We start from the raw sequence: 13,146 nt of genomic DNA on the forward strand, positions 1-13,146 counted from the left end.
AACAAAGACTCTAAGGAGTTATAATTTGCAAGATATATTTCTTTGATACTGTGAATATCGACTCTTTCACAAATGCAAGATATAATACTGGGGTTTTATTCTTCTGAAAAATCCCATGAAAAAGTCACTGATCAGGTACTCCTTAGCCAGGTAGCTAGATGCGTGTGGATTTAAAAACCCTTCTAAAGATAACTCTCTCTGCCGTGAAGAGGCCTTCCTAGCCCTGGGTGTTTCATTCATCATCCTTAGCTTTTGCTGAAAAAAGTTGGCTGTTCACCTCTCTCTAAAGATCAAATCTGTGCTCAAGACAAATTGCTTCCTTCTTCGAGCTTTAAAAATATATGTTTACTTCTAAGTCCTAATGAAGATATATTACTTCGAAAGCCACAAAGTAGAGGTCCGAGATACGCCTTTTGAATGAATCCCAAGAAAGGTTGTTAGGTTGTGGGCATAAGAGGTTTCTGCTGCCTTGAATCATTCCCTTAAAGTGTTCCTCCAAGCTCTCTGCGGTCGGTGCTAACCGGCAGACTCGGAGGGTCAGAGAAGGGCCAGCTACTAGAAATGACTTGGACCCCTGACACAGCAACCAAACGATGAAATGATTCTTTTTCCCTTAAAGGAGGATAATCCTCCCCTCTTTTCACACAATACGCTCAAAGGGGAAGACCAAAATAGAAGCAGAAAATGCCTTCCACAAAAGATGTAATAACAATTTTCTTTACGTGAGCCCGTAGAAGGCAAGTGGTTAAGAGTATTCTACCGACCTAGGAGATTCTCAGAGACACATCAAGGTCCAGAAGAGTTCAAACCTCATCCACTCAACTGAGAACAAACACATCAATTTGAAAGACCGATACCAGCTCCTTCTTTTCCCAGAACCTCAAAAGGATGCACATTCCAGTCAGTTAGAGGTCTTTATGGAAAAACGAGGGAGAAATGAGATGTGAGGATCCCGGGCATTTTTCCAAAGACCCCTCAGCAAGACAGCGGCAGGTCTGGAAAACTGCTTTCCTGTCTCTGAGAACTACATTTCATTGTCTCCAACATCAGAGCTGATCCTGGGTGCCCAACTACTAGAGGACCACAGATCTACAAATGTTTCTTGTGAAGAAAACCAACTGAAAATGTAATGTGGAAAAGCAAAGTATCATCTCCACACATGTCTTTACTTTCCCTAAGTACTCAAAGCCACGATAACCTCTCCTGACTCTGGGAAGCAGATTCAGGTCCCATGGTTTTCAAATCTGGCTCCACGGGTGCCCCTTTAGGGAGCACTTGGGAGAGTAAGAAGAGCCAGATGAACTCAGCCTTTCTACCCCAACTTCAACCAGCAAAGCTCTAAGCTTACCTGCTTCAAGAGGTCCATGATTTTTAATTGTTTAAAGCAATCAAAGCTAACCCTATACCTTTAAAAATGAAGGGACCAAAGCAAAGAGAAGTTACATAACCAGAAAGAACTACTGTTGAAAGAATGAGTGGTGGAGATCAATATGTAGACCAAGCAACCAAGGCCTGAGATCTAAAGAAGCAAAGGAGGTGAACTTGGGTCATCGAGGACCCAGGAGGATGAGCAGTTTCAAGAGATGGTTCCTCAGAGGCACTTAATACAAACCCAAGTGGGCTTGGTTGACCGCCTTAATATTGGTCCTTCTTCCCTTGAACATTATTTTCTTGTAACAGTGAAATAAAAAATGGCAGTGTGACTACTAACCTTTTTCATCATAAATGCATTTATCCCCCTGCAAATTACCTCAGGGATTCTATTCCTCTTCTTCTCTTTCAGTTCTAAATCCCCCCTCCTTCCCATAGCTACCTCTTCAAACCCCAACCCTTCTATGAGGTTTGCTTCTGAATCAGTAAAACCAATTTGGCCCCACACAACGGCATGTAAGCTGTCTTCTCCAAAAGCATCAATTCTATCAATCTTGAATCTGTGGACAATCTTATTTTGTGAAAAACTCAGAAAAAGAATACTTAAAATAATACAAGGGGTAATATAAGACCATTAGTCCTGTTCATATAGTGGTAACAGTGGAACCAGATGATATGAGGGATCCTACAACTGGAAGGAAAAGTCCTTAAACAGGCCATTCAAACCACCACCATCACCTTCACAGAGAGACATCCTTAGGCTCCACAACTAGAAACAACTTGAAAAGCATCCAGAGATAAACTTAAACACAAACTTTAAATAAAATTGTTTTCATGTCCTCTCTTTCAGTTCAATAACTCCATTTCCACATTCTGTGCTCATATTTTTTATTTTTCTATTTATATTTTATTTGTGTCTTTTGACCCTTCTATCTACTCCTCTTGGTTCTGCAAATCCCCCTCTCCTCCTGAAATGCCAGACTATCCACTAGGTTTCAATAGGGTCTGAGCTCCTCCATACTATATTCTTAATCGGGCATCTGTGTCGCTTTTCCTCAAATTACCAAAAGGCCTACCGGAAAGTAAATATTATTGTTAACATTTTCATACAGTATATTCTCTGCCTTTTTTCTCTGTAGAGGTATGGATGCATCGATAGGGGGAGGGGGCTGTTCCGAATCGCATTGCTTGTGTTTTTGTAAACTTTTTTACTCAACAATATCTTCTGAACATCTTTCTATATCATTAAAATTTATCCACATTACTGTTCTCATGCTCTTAAAGTATCCCTTCATCTACATCCCATAACTTATGTAAACCCAGGATGAAATCAGCCTTCCAAGAAGTTGCTTCTTTAGTCTGGTTCAAAGTGTTGATTATTTCAACAGTTCCGAACTGGCCTTCTTGTCTGCTTTCCCCTCTACGGCACATCACCCACACCACTGCTGACCTTACACCCTCCTAAAACACAGGGAGGATCGTGCTACTCCCCTTTTTACAACCCTTCTACTGCTCTTCGAGCGAAATCCAAACTCCTTCCCAGGGCATCCAAGACCTTCCCAGAACCTCGCCTGGGATTCCTGCTCCATTCCCAGCACCCCCAGCTCTCCCAGCGCGTAACATAACAGACTTCCCACCATTTCCTGCTCTCTCCATGGAAACTCAAGCCTCTGTGCATTCCTGTAATGTCCTTCCCACCTGGTCGACGTGGCTAATTCTCACTCCTCTTGTAAGATCCTCCTCCATAGCCTTTCGTGCAACCAGCAGAGTTAGCTGCTTTCTTTTCTCTGCCTGTGAACCCATTTCTATATCTCTATACAATGCCATGCATTATATTGTATTATGATCTGATGTAAATATTTACCTCTCTCCCAATTCTGGCTTTATCCCTAATGTTTTGTACGTTAACTTCCCCTCAATAAATGTTCGTTGAGGTGAATTCAATCCCTCAACCTGGAGACCAGACGTACAACCGGATGGGATCAAACATTCAGTGCAGCTGAAGTTCTGAGTCCCAAGGATGAGGTGCATCTCCACCCCTTACACTAGTAGCCCTGATACATCAGCAGCAACTGACATTGCTAACCTACGTTTTCTCCACTAACTTCCAGCTTGTATGCGAGGGACAGAGTCTTAAGGATGGTGTCTTTGTTAACATTTGAACTCTTTCTACTTTCAGGAGAGAATGACGAATTCAGGCATTATGGCCAACATCCCATTATTATCGAAAACTCTTGGAAGAGGCACCGTGAGAGATCCTCAAACCACTATGGAAAACAAAGAAGTCGGCCAACAATATAGAAGTAACATTTAAATGTGACTATTGGCAAATGTGAAATATTTCATTAACTTTACCAGTCTTTATGACTTCCTTTTCTTTTCCCCTTCCAAGAAATACACAGAACTTTCTGCTGAACAATCAACCAAGAATTGTCAAATGACTTAGTCTTAGATGGCATTTTGAGGAAACGAGAGAGAGAGAGAATTTATCTAGATAATATTGGTTTCAGTGATATCAATATTTAGTTTCCAGTTTCCTCTTAGGTTTTCTAGGCTTAGTGAAGCATGACAATTGTTTTTTCAATAAAATACAGTCCTACAGCACTGCAATGCTAATCATGCGATGTTTTGCATTGCTTTGTACTGTTCTCATACTGTTTCTAATGCCACTGACTTATTGGATGCGTGGCCTCCTAAGTGTGGTTCAGATGGACACTGAAACCCAATGAGATCAAAATCAATACTGCACTAAAACGTGAGTCTGAAAAACATAGAAATGTTGCCAACTTAACGATTCTTTCCTTAACAAACCACTAGAGATACCCAAACTCAGATTTCCCTGAAGTCAATGAAAAGAACCGTGTTTCCTTTACTGCTCCACTTTTTAAAGAACTGTAACAAGGAAATCGAGAAGTGCACAAATCCTAAGTGCACAGCTCGATAAATGTTCACAAAGGAAGCCCACCAACGTCGCCAGGACCTAAGTCATACACAAAAGCGGCTCTTCACGCACTCTCCAGACTACCTACTGAAGTAACCCATATTCTGGTACATTAACTTTCCGTGGTTTTGAATTTTACATAAATCGACTCATACAGTGGACACTCGTGTCTGGTTTCTTTTGCTCCAAATGATCTTGCTGAGACGCATCTCAGTTTTTGCTTGTGCCAACAGTTTGCTCCTTGTCATCGCTACGCGGAAGCCTTCTTTTTTTCTTTTTCTTTCTCCTTTCTCGTTCTTCCTTCTTTCTTTCTTTCTTTCTTCTTTCTTTTCTTCCTTCCTTCCTTTCCTTCCTCCCCCACCCTCCCTCTCTCCTCCCTCCCCTCCCTCCCTTCCCCCCTCTCTCTTTCTCTCTCTCTTTCAGGAGCATCTACACAAACGAGCCAGCCTTCTGAGAAAAACACTTGAGACACGTGGAGCTCAATGTTAGAATACAAAAGCTTTAGCCAAAAGAGGAAACAGTGAATAAGATGACCTTTCGAAATAACCTGAAGTCAACTATTAAGAAGCAGCTGTTTGAGGCGAGAAATGGAGTAGCAAACAGCGTCCTGTGAGATAAGCCAGAAAAAGGGTCTTGGAAAGAAATGCCCAGAAGTGAAACATCTATCTTGGTTCAAAAGAAAATAAAATTGGCCCTTTGGAAAAGATCTTGATTCAGGCTGTTTTTGCTCTAATCTCTTTCACAAAATCTTGCCTTTTCTTCTGCCTATGCAGCTCTACCACTGGTCTGAAGGCCACACCTCCGTGAGGGATCAGGTTTTGCCACACCCTTTCTCACACCGTATGGTATGTGACCAAACAATTCCTCCCCAAAAAAAGCATTTTCATTCTGTTTCTGCTCTTTTTTTTTATTTTTTTCAAGACATTTTTATGTTTAAGTAATCTCTACGCCCACTGTGGGCCTTGAACCTACAACTCTGAGATCAAGAGTCACACACACTACCGACAAAGTCAGCCAGGCACCTTCTGTTTCTGCTTCTTTTAAACACAGGTTATTAAAAGCTTGCTTTGTAAGTTTTTGGATTTCCATTATGGTGAACTACCATGTCATAAATTTTATAAAATTAATAAGCTACTGCTACCAGCTAATTATAATATTTAAGATACAGAAATTTTTACTAGTGCTTCATAAAATTAAAAGTATTTAAAGCATAAATTACTTTTATTCCATTGTGAAAATGTTTATTAGGGCAATTGTCAAAATAATCTCATAAATATCAGTGCCATATTCTGAATATAAAAATACCATTTTCTTCTCCCTTATGAAAAACCCAAATTCACACACACAAAAAAAAAAACCCACCCAACTTTCACTAGTTTAAAATATAACTTATTTGAGGTACATTTACTACAGTTTTTTAAATACATTAATTGATTCCAGTGAATCTGGGGGGGAAATTTTTTTTTAATCTAAGCTTTTCCTTCAACCCTTCCACTTAGAGAAGGTTAACTCAACTTGTTACAGATTTAAACTGTTTATCAGGAACAGGAATAGGGACGTTGGGATCTTTACCACAGAAGAGAGAAGAGGTGTGACTGGTCACCAAATGAGTAGTCTGATTTCCGGTTTCAAATCCAAATCCAGATATGAGAGGACACCCAAAGTTCATTTCATTGGCTACTCAAATACACTGTAGTAAATTAAAAGCGGTCTTAAATTAGTTTAGCTCTTTCCAACAGGGGAGTGAGTCTACTTCCACACAAGTGGGTCACCTTGTGATTGCTTGACCAACACCGTGAGGCAGATGTGATGAAAGTGACTCTGAGCTCAGGCTTCAAGAGCCTTGCCGCTTTGAGGCCACCCCCTGGATCTATTGCCTGTCCAGGAGGAAGCCTCTGCTAGCCTACTGGGGGAGGACAGCGTGTGGAGCAAAGACAAGCTCTCTGGGCTGCAGTCCCTGATAGTGATGGCTAATTTTTTGTATCAACCTGACCGGCCTCACAGATGCCCAGATAGCTAGTAAAACATGTCTTGGTGTGTCTGCTAGGATGTTTCTGGAAGACATTAGCATTTGATTCGGTAGATTGAGTGAAGAGATCTGAGCTCACCAGTGCGGACAGGTAGCATCCAATCTGTTGGCACAAAAAGGGGAAGAAAGGACAGCTTCTCCTTCTTTTTGAGGGGATATCCATCTCCTCCTGCCCTCAGACACTGGAGCTCCTGGCTCTCAGCCTTCAGGCTTGGACGGAATGATGCCACCAGCTTTCCTGGCTCTCCAGCTTGCAGACGGCAGACCTGGGGGGCTTCTCAGCCTCCGAAACTGCCTGAGCCAATTCCTGCAATAAATCTTCTCATGTGTATCTAGATACATCCTATACGTTCTGTTTCTCTGGAGAACCCTGACTGATACACTGACCAACAAGCATACAGAAGACAACTACATGCAGATAAGAGCAGCAGAGGAAATGCCCCACTGAGTCCAGCCCAACTTTATGAACAACAACAACAAATGGCTTGTGTAAGCCCCTAAATTTGAGGGGGGGGGTGTGACACAGCAACAGGTCAATGAGAGCGGCACCCCGAGCCCATTTCATGATGTAACACACCCATTCAGTGAGGAAAACAGCCTACTAGAGTTGGGGTTTCACTATCAGGTCTCCCACTTTAAATTTCTACTTCAGTTTTCTGCCTAATTTAGTCCCAATTTATTTCAAATTGGAGCAACTATACTTAACTCCTAATATCTGTTTCTCCCCCCGTTTACTTCCCAAACCACTTCCATGTTACCACCTAAGACAAATAGACCTAAGGTCCTAATTAAAATGCTCCCTGCCACCATTCTTCCTTTCGAACACACTTCTGCCTATGGGATAAAGTCCTGAGCCTGCCCTTCATAACCCTTCATGAGGCCCTACCCCGAAGCGGAAAAGGCAGGAGTATTGACCCATTGGTCCCCCTCCCCACTGATCTAGAGTTGCTCCCAGATGTGTTAACCTCCCCTGTGCTTCCAAGCTGGGCATATGCCATAGCCTAGAAAGTTTCTTACAGCACCTACAGCCCCCAAGGAAATCCTGGGGCATTAGGTGAAGCACTTGAAGGGGAACCTTATCGCCTTAAAATGAACGGAAGCCTGCAGGGAACTGTCCAGGATGGCCACAGCTGAAATCTGAGGGCAGCCACGCACAGGTGAATCACTGTCCCAGCCGCACCTGCTACTCTGAGTCTACGATCATATGTGAAGTTTCATGTCCTGGGGACACCTCAGAAAGCCTTATATAAGAGGTCTCCTGGGAAATCTCTGGAGCCCCTGAGATGGTCATGCAAATCTTGGATCTCCATGAATTACTGGAGCTTCTCCTTTCAGACACTGTTACCTCAATTAAAGTGATCTGTGGCCAGGTTGTTCTTTCTAGGACAGACTTACTGCAAGACAACCAGAAACACCTCCATGGAGAGCCACTTGATGTGTGATTATTTTTTTTTTAAAGAGCAAACCAAAAATTGTACAGTTTTACCTGGGAAACTCATTTTCAAAACTCTGATGCCCAAGCCCCTGTAGAATTCTGAAATCTATAGGAGTGGGGTATTTGTACAAGTTCACAGTGTGGTTCTGAGACAGAGCAGAAAGTTTGAGGACAACCGGTTAAGAAAATGACTCTAAAACAGGATTCATTGACCACGGGGTGGCGCCAGAATTTCAAAGATGAAAATTCCTACTCCGGCATTGTTTCTTTCGAGAGTACACTAAGTATATTTCCCTTTCCTCTCTATCCTCCACGTCTCCCCAACTTTTAGAAAAGGGCTATATCACACCAACATAAATATTCCACTCAGTATCAGTGTGGCACTTTCTCCTTGAAATTATGTAGGTTACAACAGACTGTCTTGCTCTGCAGGGACCTTAGATGGGGCTATTTCAGCACTGCCCCCACTTTCCCTTAGCATCGTCCCTTCTGAGTGCAATGTTTGGAAGAAGAAAATCCACTGTGAGTACTGGCCTCAACAGCGAGGAGTGATTGGACAAAAAACAATTAAATGACAAGTTCCCGAAAGCCATATTTAGTCATTTGTAGTTTTCGATCCCTGCCTTTTCCCAAAAACCATGACTTCAAAAATACACCAGAATCACATTTATTCTTTCCAAACTCCCACTGCCTCAGTGCAAAAGTATTTGACAACTTTTTAACAGTTTTGTCTTCTGTTCTTTGTCAGAGATTTGGCACATTAAAAAATCCCATGCAGATAATAACATCGTTTAAAAAGTTCTCTGAATCGTCCATTTGTTTGAAATCTGCTTGTGGTCACTGTATGTAGCCTTTCATGCGTTTAATTACTTTTAAATGTGAACTGATCAGAAATGGCTGGAAAGATGAACAAGACATATAACATTTATTTTACCGATCCTACAAATATCTACTGAGCAAACTATAGGTACCAGGCTCTGTGATACACACTAGCGGGAAGATACCAGGTTGAACACAACAAGATGGAAAGTGACCTCGACTTTTATTTCTAGTTGAGAGAAACATGGGGGGGGGTAGCAAATAAATGAATAAAATAATAAGAGCAACAACTCTTTAAAAAAATAAAGCGGAATGATGTGATAGTTTCTGCACAAGGTGAGACTGGTGTTGACAAGGTGGTCAGGGGCGGCAACCCTGAGGCGGTAGCGTGTGGACAAAGAATAAATGATGATAAGAAGAACCTGGGTGGCTCAGTTGTTTAGCATCTGCCTTCGGCTCAGGTCGTGATCCCAGAGTTCTGGGATCGAGCCTCTCATTGGGCTCCTGCTTCTCCCTCTCCCACTTCCCCTGCTTGTGTTCCCCCTCTCGCTGCCTCTCTCTCTGTCAAATAAATAAATAAAATACTAAAAAAAAAAAAAAAAAAAAAGAAGAGCCATCTAGGCAGAGGGTAGAGCAACGGCAGCGATTTGGGGTTGAACAAGCCTGGTACACAGTAAATCAGGAAGGAAGTCAAGGTAAGGAAGCATCAGCCACATGGGGTTGGAGACATGACTGAAGAAAGACCTTATCAAGGCCAGAGACTGCAATTTAAATGTGTATATATACATATGTGTGTATATATACATATATTTTTTTTAAGTGAAATGGGAAATCACCAGAAGGTTTTAAGGAGGAAAGTAACATGGATTTATTTGTTTATTTCTTTATTTATTTATTTGTTTGTTTGTTTATTTATTTATTTATTTATTTATTTATTTATTATAACAGAACATTTAATCACATCAGTTTCCCACCAACACACTAGTCATTTAATAATGATTACATTGGACGTTTCCACTGGTTGGCAGGAGGCTTTTCCACTACAGGCTCCCATGGTTTCCAGGGTATCATTTTCCCTGCCAGTCTTAGTTCATATGCAGCCTCAAGTATCCCCTCTGCTAATTGGCCACCCTGCAATTGGTCTTCTAATTTCTTACCATCTGGTTCCACTTTAACCACACTCAACTTCTCCTTTGCAATCTGTTCTGTGTCTGTTCTATAGGCTGCATTGTTAGGAATTGGCTCAAGAACGTCAAGAATCTGTGTACAACACTGCTAGGTGTTCGTGTGAACTCTCACGTTTAACCCAACCCACAAGGCTGGTGGTCTTCCCCAGCAAACCTGTCATGACAGCGCCTATAGATTTAGTTTTTTAGATCATCTTGGCTCCTGATTGCAAAGGGGACAAAAATGGAAGCCGAGAGAACAACTGGAACATGGCAGTAATTGTCTGCATGAGAGATGATGGTAGCTTGACTAGAAATAGGTGTGGCCATGGAGAGAAGTGGTCACATTCTGGAGTGATCTGCAAGGACAGACTTGCTGACCGACTGCATGTGGGGAATGAGGGCGTGAGAGAAATCAGCAACACCTCAATTCCTGTTTGATCAACCAGGTATAGGGGGAGACCAATTACGGAGGGTAAAATGGGCAAGAAAAGTTGAGAGGAAAACTCTGAATTTCAAATGCTGTTTTGGTCACACGAAGTTTGAGATGTTTATTTAAAATGGGAACAGTCAGGGGGGAATTAGGAGATTTAATAGTCATCAGCATATGATATTATTTAAAGCCTAGATAATATCCTATAATATCCTATAAATATCATATCATATAAATATTATATAACAGCTGCATAATATCACCTAGAGGATGTGTACAGATAGAAAAGAGTATCAGGGACTGAGCCCACTGACTCCACATTGATGCTGTCCTTTTCCTCTTTCAATAAGACTGTAGTGGTTGTGGAAAAAAATGATGTCATTAAGATCAATATTGGTGAGAATAATAATATTCCATACGGTACTGCAAAAAATAATTAAGGGGAGAGCTGCTGGGTGGCTCAGTTGGTTAAGCAACTAACTCTTGATTTTAGCTCAGGTCATGATCTGGGAGTCATGAGAACGAGCCCCCACATCAGGCTCTGCACTGGGTGTGGCGCCTGCTTAAGATTCTCTCTCTCCCTCTCCCTGTGCCCCTCCCCCCTTCCACTCACACACAAGATTTCTCTCTCTCTCTTTCTCAAAAAGAAAAAAAAAGAAAGAAGGAATACATAAAATATCTAAGTGTTTGACACAGAGCAGACAATCAAGAAAACATATTTTTTTTCCTATTTCCTTCCTGGGTAAAAAGTGGACTCGGCAGTAAATTCCAGTGGAACCAAAATCTTTCTATTAGTTCAGATGTCTTTACAGCCACAGGAAGTCATGAGAATCATCTGCCTCCACATTTCCAAAATGAGATTCTTCCTTTAGGGTCTCAAGAGGTTTCCAGGATCTCTATTAAGCCTGAATTAATAACAGATTTCTTGAATGCAAACCTTCACAAAGTTCTCTAAGGGACAGACCTTGTATGCAGCATTTCCCGACTTTCACGCAGGCTAGAGGAAAGCACTGTCTAGGAAAGCACTGACTGACCCCATGCGCACATTTTATAGATGAGAAAACTGAGCACAATGGGGCTCAGTTGGCCTGGAGCCTTGGCCTGGAGCTCGTTGTTATAGAACATGCGTTACTAAGAAACTGCTTGCCCCAACCTTCCCATCTGAGTGCCTATTCCTGCTTTTTTCCTTAAAGCTGAGTTAATGAGGGGTCGACTATAGGCTTTCGGGTTGATAAGATGCCTACGATAGGCCTCAAGTTCCTTCCTGGAGCTGAAGGGCTCACATGTGGTTTATGAGAACTGGCCTAAGAATCACTATTGTCACATAGCCATAATATGAAGAGGGAGACAGATTTTTGATTTTTTTCTAAGGTACAAACTACTACTATATTTATGGCTTTGCTTCCAGCCATGTGTGTGACTTTGGGTCCATCCACATCTTGTCAAATCTCTGAATTTCCATTTATCTGGCTGTTAATAGTATGGGCAGTAAAATGAGAGTCAATATTTGCTAAAGCTGTGGCCCATAACACAACGTTTCTAAATCACAGAAACTATCTCCAACAATGACCAAAAGAAGCTTGGACTAACTTTCTCAAAAGCGATGATCTTCCCCATCACCATTTTGCAGGAAAGAAAACTCGAGTACACAAATACTAAACCCTTAGTGGGTCAGAGGGCGTAATGTGAGAGGCATGAGGCAGGGTTGGAGGTCAGCTTTGTCGCTGGTGCCCCTTCAATGCAAAGCCCTCTGGTGTAGCTGATAAAGGGGTCGAAGAAGGAGTTCCGTAAAAAGAGCCAAGGAAAGCGAGTGGTGGGTACGGCTGTCAGCTGCTCCTTGGGGCCAAACAGGAGAGTGGGAGCACTGCCCCAGAGGGTGGGTAGGATGGTTTGGGGATGTCATGGCAACAGTTTGTAGGTCTACCAACTACAGCTTTGAGATCTTTAATAGACGTCATCTACCTGATCTCAAGACTATTTTTTTTTATTTCTAATGATAATAGCCTTCCGAAGTGTATGGGACTATTATCCCGGGAAGATTCCACGGCACTCCCTAAGTTCCCCACTGTCACTTACTGAAACTGAAGACACTCTCAAAGGACATTTATTTAGCTCAACCAACTGACAACAGTTAAAATATAATAGTCCCTGGGAGGAGCTACAACTTTCTTATTCCATTAGTATTATGAATATAGGATGTGAAGCAGTTAGCTATGACTGCATAATCATCTCAAAACATATGGGTTTAAAAAACTATTGTTTTGGGATGCCTGGGTGAGGCAGTCGGTTAAGTGCCTGACTCTTGGTTTTGGCTCAAGCCATGATCTCAGGGTCCTGGGATCAATCCCCACTTCCGGCTCCACGCTCAGCGTGGAGTCTGATATTCTCTCTCTCTCCCCCTCCCTCTGCCCCTTCTGCTCTTGTGCTCTCTCTCTCTAAGGTAAATAAATAAACCTTTTAAAAAATATTGTTTCTCCGGAGGCTACAGGTTGGCAGGTAGTTCTACTGATCTAGTCTAGTCAGATTTTTGTGTGGGCTCAGTCTGTGGTAGACGGCCATCCACTGGGAGCCAAGTGTTCCATGATGGCTAGAATGACTCAGCTCTCCTCCATGTGGCCTCACATGGAACGTGCCCCAAAGTCAGACATGTTGTCATGGTGACCAGAGGGAAGCCAGAGAGGAAGCAGAAACACGCAAGGCTTTTTTGCTGTCTAGACTCAGAATCGTCGCATCATCACTTCTGCCACATTGTACTGGCCAAAGCAAGTCAGGAGACCAGCCCAGGTTACCGTGGGCAGGAACTACAAGGCTATTGGACAAGGGGTATGGATAGATGCCATTAAACTAATTGAGATCATTGATGCCTTCAATCTAACACAGGGTGGAAGGGCAAAATTTGATTCAAAGAATAGAAAAGGGAGAATAGAGAATAAAAGCTATCTGCCTTCCTAA

At 42.2% G+C, this 13,146-nt stretch overlaps 1 pseudogene; it reads right to left on the reverse strand.

Moving 5' to 3' along the window:
- Positions 1–9,594: 9,594 nt before the first annotated feature.
- LOC123001506 (NADH dehydrogenase [ubiquinone] 1 alpha subcomplex subunit 5-like) lies at positions 9,595–9,943 on the reverse strand (annotated as a pseudogene).
- Between the last annotated feature and the right edge of the window lie 3,203 nt (positions 9,944–13,146).

This window comes from Ursus arctos, unplaced genomic scaffold (genome assembly GCF_023065955.2).
Source record: "Ursus arctos isolate Adak ecotype North America unplaced genomic scaffold, UrsArc2.0 scaffold_5, whole genome shotgun sequence".
Taxonomy (NCBI): Eukaryota; Metazoa; Chordata; class Mammalia; order Carnivora; family Ursidae; genus Ursus; species Ursus arctos.